Source organism: Lithobates pipiens, unplaced genomic scaffold (genome assembly GCF_037356315.1).
Source record: "Lithobates pipiens isolate NorthernLeopardFrog02 unplaced genomic scaffold, aLitPip1_a1.2 Scaffold_8, whole genome shotgun sequence".
In the NCBI taxonomy this organism is placed as follows: Eukaryota; Metazoa; Chordata; class Amphibia; order Anura; family Ranidae; genus Lithobates; species Lithobates pipiens.
The window spans coordinates 71,961,263-71,974,469 of record NW_027507903.1 but is presented as its reverse complement, the minus strand read 5'-3'; the positions used below and the strand labels follow the sequence as shown (position 1 = coordinate 71,974,469).

Sequence of the window (13,207 nt, the reverse complement as noted above, 5' to 3'; positions counted from 1 at the left end):
CCTCCTGAGTATTTAAGTGTGATGTGCTAGTATCGAATCATGCCTCCATTCCCAGTTGATGCCTTCTATGGAGAAACGCGTCGGATGGAGTAACTGATTCTGACGTCATCACATTTTTTATGCTAATTGGTTTGATCCTTGGCTGTCTTTGCATTTTTTAATCAGTTTTTTTTTTGTTCCTGTTTTTTATGATTCTAATGCTTGCTGTGGATGTTTGCTGTGACTTTTTAGTGAAATAAACCCTTTTTTTAAGTTTATCTGCACTATGAAGCCTTCCTTTTTTATTTCCTGAGTGATAAACCTCCAGGACTATTTTTGTGAAAAAAGATTCCGCCCAGGGTGGTTTATTCCTGGATCTTGGGATTCAAGTCTGAAAGGAGAGAGCACTTACCTTTGGTTGTTGGGATCGGATGAGAGCACATTCCCTGGATTGAAGGACAGGTGAAGGCTACTGTTGCTGGCAGGGTGATGCATCAGGCTCTTATGATCTCTATAACTTGAGGTCCAACTTATCCGGTAAGCGGCATTAATGTCATAGGTTTTTTGGCTGCAAAGATATTTCATGTCTTACAAATATTGAGAAGTCTGTTTATACTCACATCATCACGTATATGGCCTTTTGCTTTATAGTACAATTGATCACAGGTTCCATGGTGTGATCATTATTCACAGCGGACGATTTGGGTTGCATTTTTTTTATTTTTTCTGTTTATGTGAATATATTAATTATTGTTTTTAAACAGTTATATTTTTATATCATCACGGATAAGAATTATTTTGCTTTATAGCACAACTGCACACACTGTGATCACAGTTCATATGGATCTTTTTTCATTGGAATATATTAATTACTGTTTTTACACAGTTACATATGGTAACTGTTGGTAACTTTCTGCCAACAAGCTCACATCCAACATTTGTTGTCAGAAAGTCTGCTCGTGTGTACGGGGCATAAGCCTGCCTGCTGTGATTTGTGTTTAACCACTTCCCGACCAGCGCACGACGATGTACGTCGACAGAATGGCACGGGCAGGCATATTGGCGTGCAGGTACGTCCAATATTCGATGCCGCCCTGCCATCGGGAGTGCGCCGCCGGCGGCATGCTCCCGCGCTGGTCGGGACCCCCGTGAGTCCGGTCGCGGGACCCACGGACTCGATCGCCGCGGGCATCCCCGCGATCGTCTCACGGAGCGGCCGAATAGAGCAAATGCTGTGTAAACATTTGTCTATTCTGCCTAGCAACTAGTGACGCTGATCTCTGCTCCATGTGATTGGAGCAGAGATCAGTGTACACTAAATGAAAGCCCAACCCCCCCACAGTTAGTAACACTCCCCTAGGAACACTTAACCCCTACACTGCCACCCACTGGTTAACCCTTTCACTGCCAGTGTCATTTACACAGGAATCACTGCATTTATATAGCAGTGATTACTGTATAAATGACAATGGTCCCAAAAATGTGTCAAAAATGTCCGATGGGTCCCCCACAATGCCGCAGTCACAATAAAAATCGCTGATCGCCGCCATTACTAGTAAAAAAAAAAGAATAAAAAATTATTAATAAAAATGCTATAAAACTATCCCTATTTTGTAAACGCTATAACTTTTGCGGAAACCAATCAATAATCGCTTATTGCGATTTTTTTTTTTACCAAAAATATATAGAAGAATACGTATCGGCCTAAACTGAGGGAAAAATATTTTTTTTATATATTTTTGGGGGATATTTATTATAACAAAAAGTAAAAAATAATGCGTTTTTTTCAAAATTGTCGCTCTATTTTTGTTTATAGCGCAAAAAATAAAAACCGCAGGGGTGATCAAATACCACCAAAAGAAAGCTCTATTTGTGGGAAAAAAAGGACGTCAATTTTGTTTGGGAGCCACGTCGCACGACCGCGCAATTGTCAGTTAAAGCGACGCAGTGCCGAATCGCAAAAAGTGGTCTGGTCTTTGACCAGCAAATTGGTCCGGTCTGAAAGTGGTTAAGAAATGAGTGACAAAAAAAAGACAAGTATTGTGCCAGAAAAGAATGTCTCACTCCTCAAACTGCATGATCATTCTATACTTGGCAGTACTATAGAGCAGAATGATATAATACAGCTAAGGCAAATGCATGATTTTGAGAAGGGGGTAGCAATTAGGGGGGGGAGGCCAATTCAAAGTTATCCACAACATTGATATAGCAGTGCGTGGTTACCCAAACTGTAAACATTTATCCTGGAAAAGCACCTCAAGGCAACATTTTATAATCATGACACTGATGACTAAAAGCTGAGCTTAAAATATGCCTCTAAACGTCCTAATGTGCATGGACACATAGGATAGCATTAAGCTACTTCTACAGGAATACACAACTCCTGTAGAAGCAATGTTCTTTAACCACTTGAGGACCGGAAGAATTTCCCCCTTAATGACCAGATGCCAAAAATGCACTGATTACCGTGTAAATGTCACTGGTAGGGAAGGGGTTAACACTAGGGGGCAATCAAGGGGTTAAATGTGTTCTAACAGTATGGGGATGTAACTCACTAGAGGAGGAGCCAGATCGCTGTTCCTACTTAGTAGGAACAGACTATCTGTCTCTCCTCTCCTGACGCAATGGGGATTTGTGTGTGTTTACACACACACATCCCCGTTTTTGCTCTCGTGCCCGAAATCGCGAGTGGCCAGAAGACTTTGTGGCCTCCGGTCACGCACATCGTGATTTGCGGGAACGTGCCGACCTGCCACAGTATAATGACAACGGCTGCTCAGCAAGTGGTTAAGTTGGAGTGCATGGATCCTTAGGGCTCATTGATCTTTTTTGAGCTCTCATTCACTTGTAGTGCAAAGTGGATTTGCCTTTAGTAAATAACCCCCTATGTCTTTTTCAGGAGTTTTTCAGAGGCGCTTTCGAGCAGAAAAGACACCTAAGTGCCTGAAAACACACAAAAAAGCTCAAAGAAGCCCGAAAATGCACAAAAAAAGATTAAATAGTTGAGGGGAGGGCTCCCCTGTTGCAGTAATGATCAGTGTAACTTTGTGCTATGTATGTGTCCCAGATGATGACATTTTCTCACTTCCACAAGGATAGAACTTTAGGGTTAATCTCCTTGGAGGTAACATAGATGACAATAGAAAAAAAAAACATACAAGAGTTTCTGTTTAATCCTTCGCCATTTAAAAGTAACAAAATGCTTTAGCTGGAGTTTTAATTATTTTTTATTTATGTTTGAAAATCATTTTTATTGAATTTTTCATAATAAAGTTACAAACATAAAAAAAAAAAACAACAGTCAGCACTACAATATACTAGCACCAGTGAACAATGCAGCTCCAGCCCATACCCGTGACCAGTTTCTTGTAAAAAGAAGGAAAGGAAAACCAAATATACATTTACAGAGTCGAATCGCATCACCCCAAGGATGACCACAGTTATTGAGCCAGGTGCTCATCAAGACATATATTTGGCATCCTGCCCACTATCTGAAGCTTTAACCAACAGAGAGTACGAAGCGGTAGAATTAATGCTCATCCAACCTCCCCACACCTTTTTAAATTTAGCTGGTACCCCTCTATTAGGATACGTAGCTTTATACAGTGATAAGGTATTATTTATTAATGCCTTCCAGGCCATAATGGTAGGGGCCACCGGTTTCTTCTATGACAAAATGATTACTTTGCATGCATAATACAGGAGCAGGGTAAGGAGAGTATGGATCACCTTTTTAGATGCCAATGGGTCTACCAAGCCCAAAAAATAGACGGTCTGATGGTAATCATCGTGACCAACTTAACACAGTCCACAACCTGTGCCCAAAACTGCTGAATGGGTGAGCAATGCCAGAAGATGTGCAGAAAATCCAGCTGGAGTTTTCATTTAAAAATGAAGCCTTTGATAAACCAGATTTTTTTTTTGCCAGAACATGAAAATATTATCAAGTAGATTGCTACGTGTAAGCTGGGTTTTTTATTAGTATCTCAAATAATTTACATGGCCTTAACTACTTTTTTTTCATCTAGCATGGGGAAGAAGCCTTATGACCTGTACACAAGATCGGACTTTCCGACAACAAAACCAACAACCGACAACAAAATCGTGGATTTTTGTTTCGAAGGATGTTGACTCCAACTTGCCTTGCATACACACAGTCACACAAATGTTGCCCAACAATTACAAACGTAGTGACATACAAGACGTATGTGATATCTCCATTGCGAACACTAGTTTTACAAGACTGAGTGCTTCCGCAACTTACTTGATTCCGAGCATGCGTGGGTTTTTGTCCAATGGACTTGCGTACCCACAATCGGAAAGTCCGACAACAAACATTTGTTGGTGGAAAATTTGAGAACCTGCTAGCCAACATTTGTTGGCGGAAAGTCTGACAACGAATGTTCGATGGAGCATACACACGGTCGGACTTTCTGCCAACAAGCTCACATCCAACATTTGTTTTTCGGAAAGTCCGCTCCTGTGTACGGGTCATAAGCCTGCCTGCTGTGATTTGTGTTTAAGAAATGAGTGACAAACAAAAGACAAGTATTGTGTCAGAAAAGAATGTCTCACTCCTCAAACTGCATGATCATTCTATACTTGGCAGGGAGAAGGGGGTAGAAATTAGGGGGGGAGGCCAATTCAAAGTCATCCACAACAATGATATAGCAGTGCGTGGTTACCCAAACTGTAAACATTTATCCTGGAAAAAAGTAGAAATATCAAGTGTTTTTACTTTCTATAATGATTGTTTATCATCTTATATTAGGTTTTAGAAGCTATGTTTTTTTGTTTTTGTTTTTTTATTTTCGTGTTCTATAGAGAGCGTTTGGGAATTTTGGGAAGCCTCTCCTGCACCTGGACTTATGTATTTACAAAATACACAATCAAGTGAAAAACAATATCAGCTTTCTGCAAGCCTTTGGTGTACTCCCTATTTACTCCCTCCATCACTGTGGCACTGTCATAGGAAATTTGGTGCAATTTTTTTTTTCACAAACTCACTAATTAGTATATTGTCCAAAGGAAAAAAAATTATTTAAATGAAATGCATAAAAGTAAAATAAATTGCATAAAAGCACTTTTTGTAACATAATCTGATGCTTAGAAATTTCTCTCATGTTGAATTCCGTGAAAAAAATTTTTTTTATGAAACTGTCATCACTATCCTTATAAAATAATAAGTGTGAGTGAGTGCGTCAAGCTCAATTACTTGGTTTAACCTAATAAAAGCAGGAATTTGGAAGAGAAAGGTAAATTATATAATTTGTGAAATGAAAGATATGCCTCACCCTGGTTGTATTTAGCTTTAAAACGAACAAGATAATATAAATTCTAATAAAGTAGGAAGGTCGTACACAATCTGCAATGACTTTCATTACATTTTGTAGCTATGGGAATAATGCAATTATAGCAGACAATATGAATCATTATCCATCCACCCATCCCATTTTTATTCTGATATCAGGGGCATGTTCACTTTTTTTTTATTTTTCAGCTGCAAGGTTTTACAATACAAAATGACATATGAATAAATAATGTAATTGGTGTTCTTGCCTATCTCAGTAGAGTTTAATGAATTTGGTAAAAGCTTTACAAACCAAATGTGTCAGTTGTCATATACTGGTCTGTTTCTCGATGGAGCTTTGACAGTATCTTATAAGAACACAATTCCTTTTGTGACAAGCTACCACTTAGTTTTGTGGATTTCAAAACAGAATTTTCCAGTAACTTACAATTTTTCTAACTTCAAGCAACAATGTGAAGTAACAACCCAAAGAAAACATAACCAAGTAGAAACGAAAATTTCATTAAGTCCATATATTGGAAAATGCTCTTAATTAGCATCAGCTTAATACCTATGTAAATGCCCCATTTAGCTAACCTAACCTAATGTCATTTCATTAAACATTAATTCCTTAATACACTACTGTTTCATATTCCAGTTATGAACAACAAGAATCCAACTCATACCTGTGTCTTCTGTGCACATCTGCATCCTCTGAGGAACCTTTGAAGTTCTAACCCTTTAATACAAGAACCGTGAATGGGGAAAAAACATTTCTGACCAGTACTGATTGTGAAAAAGGTGCTTCAAGTTGCTATGAGATCAGTTGCTTGGATACAGATGACTTATTTCATAAGTGCCATTACTACAACCAGCAGAACTTTGTAACCTGACCGTGTTCCTGAATCCCTTCCTAAATTTCATTCAAGACCTATATATCTGCAAAACACATACATGTATATAAAAATATATTTGTTTTCTCTTGGTTTCCTTTGTTTGTTTTGTAAAAAAAAAGCATGGCTGCATTGGATTGGAGTAAATATATATCTATGAAATTAATACTAAAATGGAATAGTAAGGAACAAATAAGAAGAAGATCAAAGTGTCATGCCCCACATGTAATTATTATATATTTATATATTTTTTTTTATTTGTTATAGTCAGCACTAAAACTAAAATGTTCGTTTTTGTAAAATGTATTTTTAATTAGGTCTACATGAAATATTGAATTTTTTTTTTTTTTGTTGCCACCTGCAACAAGCAGGTAAGAAGCTCTAGGCAAGGACACCAGCTTTCTTGGTGCGTTTAGTAGCCAGTGGGCTGAATAAAATGTCTGCAAAAAAAAAGACACGTAGCTCATTTTAGCAAAGAACAAATCATCTGGCTTGGAAAGGTTGCAAATAAGTCCAAGTGTATGCATTTTTTTTAGAGGTAGTTTTTACAAATATATTTTTCACTATTGAAGTTATTACAAAAATAATTTGTTTAAAAAGACATACAGATAGAAGACAGTGGGGCACTATGGGATACTTAATTCCTCTATAAAGTCAAAACAGATGCAGTGACACTAAAGGGCTAGCACTTTCAAGTTGCCACTTGTATATCTATCGCTCCACATGTTTTGCGGATGAACTTCCGCTTTTTCGGGAGCTTATTGTATATTACAGAGCAAGCATCAGCTTTATTTCTATAAACAAGAAGAAGAAATAAGACAATTATAATATTCACACATGTAGAAAAACAGTATAATATTTGGCGATCTTACCCGTGACGTGACCAGGTATGTGGACCCGCAGGTAAAGTCTTAAGGTATTTTGAGATATATGTGTAGGTTAACTACTAGCCTTCAAAATGTTAGGGATTTCACCATGACCATTTCTCTTCCACATAGCTCTTTTTACTGGACCATCCAGATATAGCCCTTTACCAGTTCCAGCAGTCTACACTGCGTTATTAAGCTTTTTTACTCCCTGCTGAATAGATGTTTGTTGACCAAGACAAATAATGTCTAACTATATTTATAGGTGTTGTAACCATTGTCATCTAAACCCAACCCCCCGAGGTGGAGTTGTCATGACGCCTTGCATCTACTGCTATGGTGTGTGAACCTTTTAAAAAAACACACATTTTTATTTTTTTGCATGCATGCTCCTTTATCTGCCTCTTCACCAGTGATAAGATCGTCTTCCCCACGAGCGGATGAACCACATTATTAATCCCATACAGACATCTCATACATCTTGTGAGTTACCAATTGTCTTTTATGGAATAAAGTGTCTTAATGCTTAGATGGCGCTGCTCTCCTTCTGTCTTTGCCTTCCACAAAGTTAATTGTAGCCTGTCAGGAGCTGGCAGCCATCCACAGTCAGCTTATAAAAGAACACTTCAACTGTCCTTGTGCCACAAATGTACACCTCTACATGAATTCAATGTGAAAGAGACTTCTAATTACCCACTCTCTCTTTATTCAGCTGATCGAGCACACATGATCGAATGTACATTCTCTTGCCTTTAAGGGTATTTTTTTTATCTAAAAAATAAGACCGGGTCTTATATAAATTTTGGCTACAAAAAATGCTTTAGGGCTTATTTTCAGAGGATGTCTTATCTATCCCCTGCCCCCATCCCGTCACCTCAGGAGTCAGCATCTCTGTAATCCCCAAAATAAACCCTAGTTAAAGTCCTTGTAAAATCATTTAGTCCGCTCTTTAAATGACTTGTATAAAGTCCAGTGTGTATCTATATGTAAAATTGGAGAAAATACCTTATTTTGAGAGGGAGCAGACGATCAGTGTTGTGTCACTAGGCAGAACAGGGAGATGCCTTGTTTACAAAGGCATCCCCCTGTTCTGCCGTTCTGAGACCTGATCGCGGGACCCCGGGACATCAAGTCCGCGGGTCCCGCGGGCAGGGTCCACGGAGACCGCGGTGGGTGCGCACGTGCCCGCTAGGGGGCAGGATCAAAACAAAATATATATAAGTTGCTTTGCCTGCCCGTGCCATTCTGCCAATGTAAATGTGCGTGAGGCAGACGGAAAGCAGTTAAGGAATTTAATTAGGGCTTATTTTCGGGGTAGAGCATATATTGCAGTCGTCCCAGAAAATCGGGGTTGGTCTTATTTTTGGGGAGACACGGTAACTTGTAGGAGAGCTAGGGGCAATATGTTTGCCACTCTATAGTAAAGAGAGGGATTGGGGACTCCCAATCCTCCATGTAGTTTTGGGCAATAGATAGTATTGGTCTCAGCCTAGCCTGGCCCCAAATGTTTAGGGCCCCATAGCATAATAATTAGAATGCCTCCTGGTTCTCCCACCTCCATCAAAAAGTCGGTCTCCCTTCTGATACCTGTGACATTCTGAAGCAATAATGAACTCCTACATAGTGCTAAAATGATACTTGACCAAACAGTTCTGCACTCATATGCTTCTGGGCCCTGAGGCACTTTGGATATTATTGTTACTGCTAGGGTTACAATTTTTGATAGCAGAATGTAATACATGCAGCTCTGAATGCATTTTAAATAAACTCTGTATATTAAAAAATAAATGTTTCCTACCTGTATATTAACCAGGTCATTCGCAAACATATTGAATGATCCAACGATACATTTAACATAGAGCAGAATAGAAATGTGAAGCTATATACTTACTGTTGTTGATCTCATATCAGATACATTTCTTGCATGCAAGTTCATTATTGCCAAGCAGCATCTCTTGTGCATTTATGTCGATGGCTTAGAGCAGTGTTTGTTTCTTTTATTCTGAGGGTGAAGATCTGTTAAAGAGAGGGAGGAAAGAAGAGAGTGAAGGAGAAGAGAGAAAGAGCCCAGGAGTGCTGAGCGCAGGCAAAGTCTCTCAAATTGTGGCTGAGAAGAGTGTTTTGGTAGATTGATGCCCTCAGGCTTGTGCAAGCAACAGGTAGCCTGCAAGCAGGTCACAGGATTGTTGGGAGGTGTAACCATGCCTGATGATAACCTGAGCACACATCAGGCAAGAAATTCTGAGTTTACTTTCTGAAAACAGATAATTTTTTATAGTATACTGGGGCCTTCCACTCACATCTACTGGCCTCATGTGAATGAGACCTGCACCCTAAATTAGAATTGGTACTTGGTGGAAGGTGGAAAAAGACGACGACGACGTCTGAGGAGACGAAACGCGTCTGAAGAACCTCACTGCTGTGACTATTTTGAAAAAGCGCTATGTCAACTACAGAAATGTAAGTGTGATACTGTTTTAATAAACTTCTAAATTTTACGGAATTGCGCTATGTCAGTTCCATTCTTCTTTCCTGTATTATCGTTTTGGTGGAGTACGATCTGTTTCTCTAATTGGAGGATATTTTGCATCGAGTTTGGCTTTGGAGGAGTTTCTATACCAACTAGTTCCATACCTCACGGTTCCTCAGAGACCATCTAATCGATTTATATCAAAGCTGTTTGATCCTTCGGGCATATGTCCGTTTGGGTCAAAGGCATCTGGTAAGCCTTGAATTTGTTCTAGGTGATGGCATTCACACAAGGGTGTACTGTGCACTTTTTGGATTTTCCGAAAGACTTTCGGCATTTACTTTTCACGTGAAAGTGGGGGACTGCTGTTCATCCATTGTATAGACATTGCACTAATCTTTATTAGAAGGACTCTGTCAAACTCATTTTTTTGTGTTGTTTTTGCACGTATAACGTATATACACATATTCAATTGATATAGGGGTCACCTAATATTTGTATACTAGTTTGTAAATTTTGTGTAGAGATTTTTCATTATATTATTTTATTTAGCGTGGCACTTTCTTTTACAATTGATCTTACTAAGATTTCCACTTTTAGTGTGTCAGCGGCTGGCTTGCTAGAGATAGCGCAGTGTTTTTGTAATTTTGAATATATATATATAATATTTTTGAAGGTGGAAAAAGTGGCCCAGCTTCAGAAGAAGGTTGTACTCTTACCGGGCCACCGCCTGTAAAAGAGCTAGAAGAAGGCGCGGTGGCCAGGCAAGAAGAACCGAAGAGGGGGACAAGACCCCCAAAGTCAGAAGAAGAGGGCTGCGGCAAAGAAGAAAGCCGGGCTCCTCCGCTAGCAAAAGAGCTAGAAGAAGATAGCGGAGGAGTCCGGCGAGAAGACCCCCGAAGACGGAAGACCACCGGAGCTGTGCAATAAACTATTTTAACCTTTGTTTGTTGTTTTTTTTTTTACTTTTTTTTACAGGTGAATGGGTAGGGGTACATTGTACCCCATACTCATTCACATAGGGTGGGGGGCCGGTATCCGGGGGCCCCCTTATTAAAGGGGGCTCCCGGATTCTGATAAGCCCCCCGCCCGCAGACCCCGACAACCAACGGCCAGGGTTGTCGGGGAAGAGGCCCTTGTCCTCATCAACATGGGGACAAGATGCTTTGGGATGGGGGCCACGCGCCCCCCCCTTCCCCAAGGCACCCCCCATGTTGAGGGCACGCAGCCTGGTACGGCTCAGGAGGGGGGGCGCTCACTCGTCCCCCCCTTTCCTGGCCGGCCGGGTAGCATGCTCGGACAAGGGTCTGATGTGGACCTGGGGGGGACCCCCATGTCGATTTTTTTCAGCATTGGGGTTCCCCTTTAAGTCCATACCAGGTGACGGGGCCAGCGACGCCTCCTTCGCTGGCCCCGGCTACCTGGAGACGCACTCAAAATGAGCGGACTTTCCTCCGCGCGTGTGGGCGAGTCCGTTCATTTCAAAAGTACGGCGGATAGTTCGGCGGACTTAGTACGCCATATTAGTCCGCTGAAAAAGTGCCGTGTGTGGGCAAGTAGCTCGTTCGGAAAGTCCGGCAGACAATCCGGCCGGATAGTCCGCTACGTGTGTATGCGGCATTTGAGGGACCACCACCACAGGCTATCCAAATCAACTGAAAAGGACTACAACTGGACTAACATTGATGGAGGATGATTTCTTTATATAATCAAAAGTGTATTTGGTTACTTACTAAGGTGGGAATACTGGGAGCACTTATGCTGCGTACACGATACCGAACTTTCTGTCAAGGTCAGATGGAAAAGGTCAGACGGAATAATTTCATCGGATATTCCGATTGTGTGTGGGCTTCAGCTGACTTTTATTTTCAAAAAGTCTGACGGACCTAGAAATAGAACATGTTTTAAATCTTTCAGACGGAATCAAATCTTGTCTGGAAAACCGTTCGTCTGTATGCTGGTCCGATAGACGAAATACAACGAAAGGGCAGCTATTGGCTACTGGCTATTGAACTTCCTTTTCTAGTCCCGTCGTATGTCATCGCATTCCAAATGAACAGACTTTGGTGTGATTGTGTGTAGGCAAGCTGGCTCGTTCTGTTGTGCTATTTGCTGGGTGTTCAGTGTGACCCTGTACCTTTAAGGGGTGGGCTCCCCTTCAGTCCACCTGCCCTCACCTATCCATTAGAATGCATGTGTCTCTACTGTGGGGACATTCAGAAGTTAGTGTTAGGTACCACAGATATCAGGGTGCCTTGAGGAGGCTCTGTGGCTTATGCATGCATTTGCAAATGTGTGCAGACTAAACTCCTGTTTTCAATGCATACTGTTGGCCAAGTTTAATCAGTTGTCTGAGAGCTGGTTGGTAAGTTTAGCTTTTGTTTTTTCCCATGAATTTATCCCTGGCCTTGTTTTTTACCCTAGGTAGCCTTCCAATGCTGCCTATGGTGATAACCAGCTATAGTTGGGGGAAAGTGGGTAGCGGACAGCTGATAGTTGCTCTCTTGATGGAGGGGGGTCTACGCTGATAATCAGCACATTAATTATCAGTGTAGACCCACCAGGGATGCAAATCAGTGCCCATCAAGAATGGCAATCAGTGTTCATTAGAGATGCCAATCCGTGCCCATCATTACCCATCAGTGTGGCTTATCAGTGCCACCTATGAGTGCCCATCAGTGTGGCCTATCAGTGCCCATCAGTGCCCAATATCATTGCTCATCAGTGCCGCATATCAGTGCCACCTATCAGTGCCCATCAGTGCTGCATATCGGTCCACCTACCAGTGCCCATCAGTGCTGCATATTAGTGCCTCATCATCAGTGTCAATCAGTGCCACCTTATCAGTGCCCATCAGTGCAGCCTCATCAGTGCCCATAAGTGAAAGATAAAACTTCCTTATTTACAAACCTTTATAACAGAAACAAAGAAAAAACGTTTTTTCCAAAATTTGCGGTCTTTTTTTATTTGTTTAGCAAAAAAAAAACCCAGTGGTGATCAAATACCATAATAAAGCTCTATTTGCGGGAAACAAATGATACAAATGTTGTTTGGATACAGTGCTACATGACTGCGTAATTGTCATTCAAAATGTGACAGTGCTGAAAATTGGCCTAGGCAGGAAGAGGGTGAAAGTGCCCTGTATTGCAGTGGTTAAAAGTCTTGAGGCACCCCATTCTAATATGTAAAAACTGAACTAATAGTTCATAAGACACCCATTATTAGAGGCGATTTATTTTTCCAAAGCAAATACATCTTTGCACACTAATACTGGCTAGCATTCTAATGTTGTTAAAGGACTTTAACCACTTAACCACTTCAATACAGGGCACTTAAACACCTTCCTGCCCAGATCAATTTTGAGCTTTCAGCGCTGTCGCACTTTGAATGACAATTGCGCGATCATGCTACACTGTACCCAAATTAAATTTTTATAATTTTTTTCCCACAAATAGAGCTTTCTTTTGGTGGCATTTAATCACCTCTACGGTTTTTATTTTTTGCGCTACAAATAAAAAAATACCGAAAATTTTGAAAAAAAAAAATGTTTTTTTTTTTTGTTTCAGTTTCAAAACTTTGTAAATAAGTACGTTTTCTCCTGCACTGATGGGCACTGATGGGGCTACACTGATGGGCACTGATAAGGTGGCACTGATGGGCACCAATGAAGTGGCACTGATGAGGTGACATTGATGGACACTGATAGGCG

At 40.7% G+C, this 13,207-nt stretch overlaps 1 protein-coding gene across 1 annotated transcript in view; it reads right to left on the bottom strand.

Moving 5' to 3' along the window:
- CYP19A1 (cytochrome P450 family 19 subfamily A member 1) overlaps window positions 1-6,052 on the bottom strand; it is a 136,041-nt gene extending 129,989 nt beyond the window's left edge. The window contains exon 1 of the mRNA XM_077468397.1: window positions 5,956-6,052. The gene's annotated coding sequence lies outside the window, so the exon portion shown is untranslated. The remainder of the gene's footprint in view (window positions 1-5,955) is intronic.
- Window positions 6,053-13,207: the final 7,155 nt, after the last annotated feature.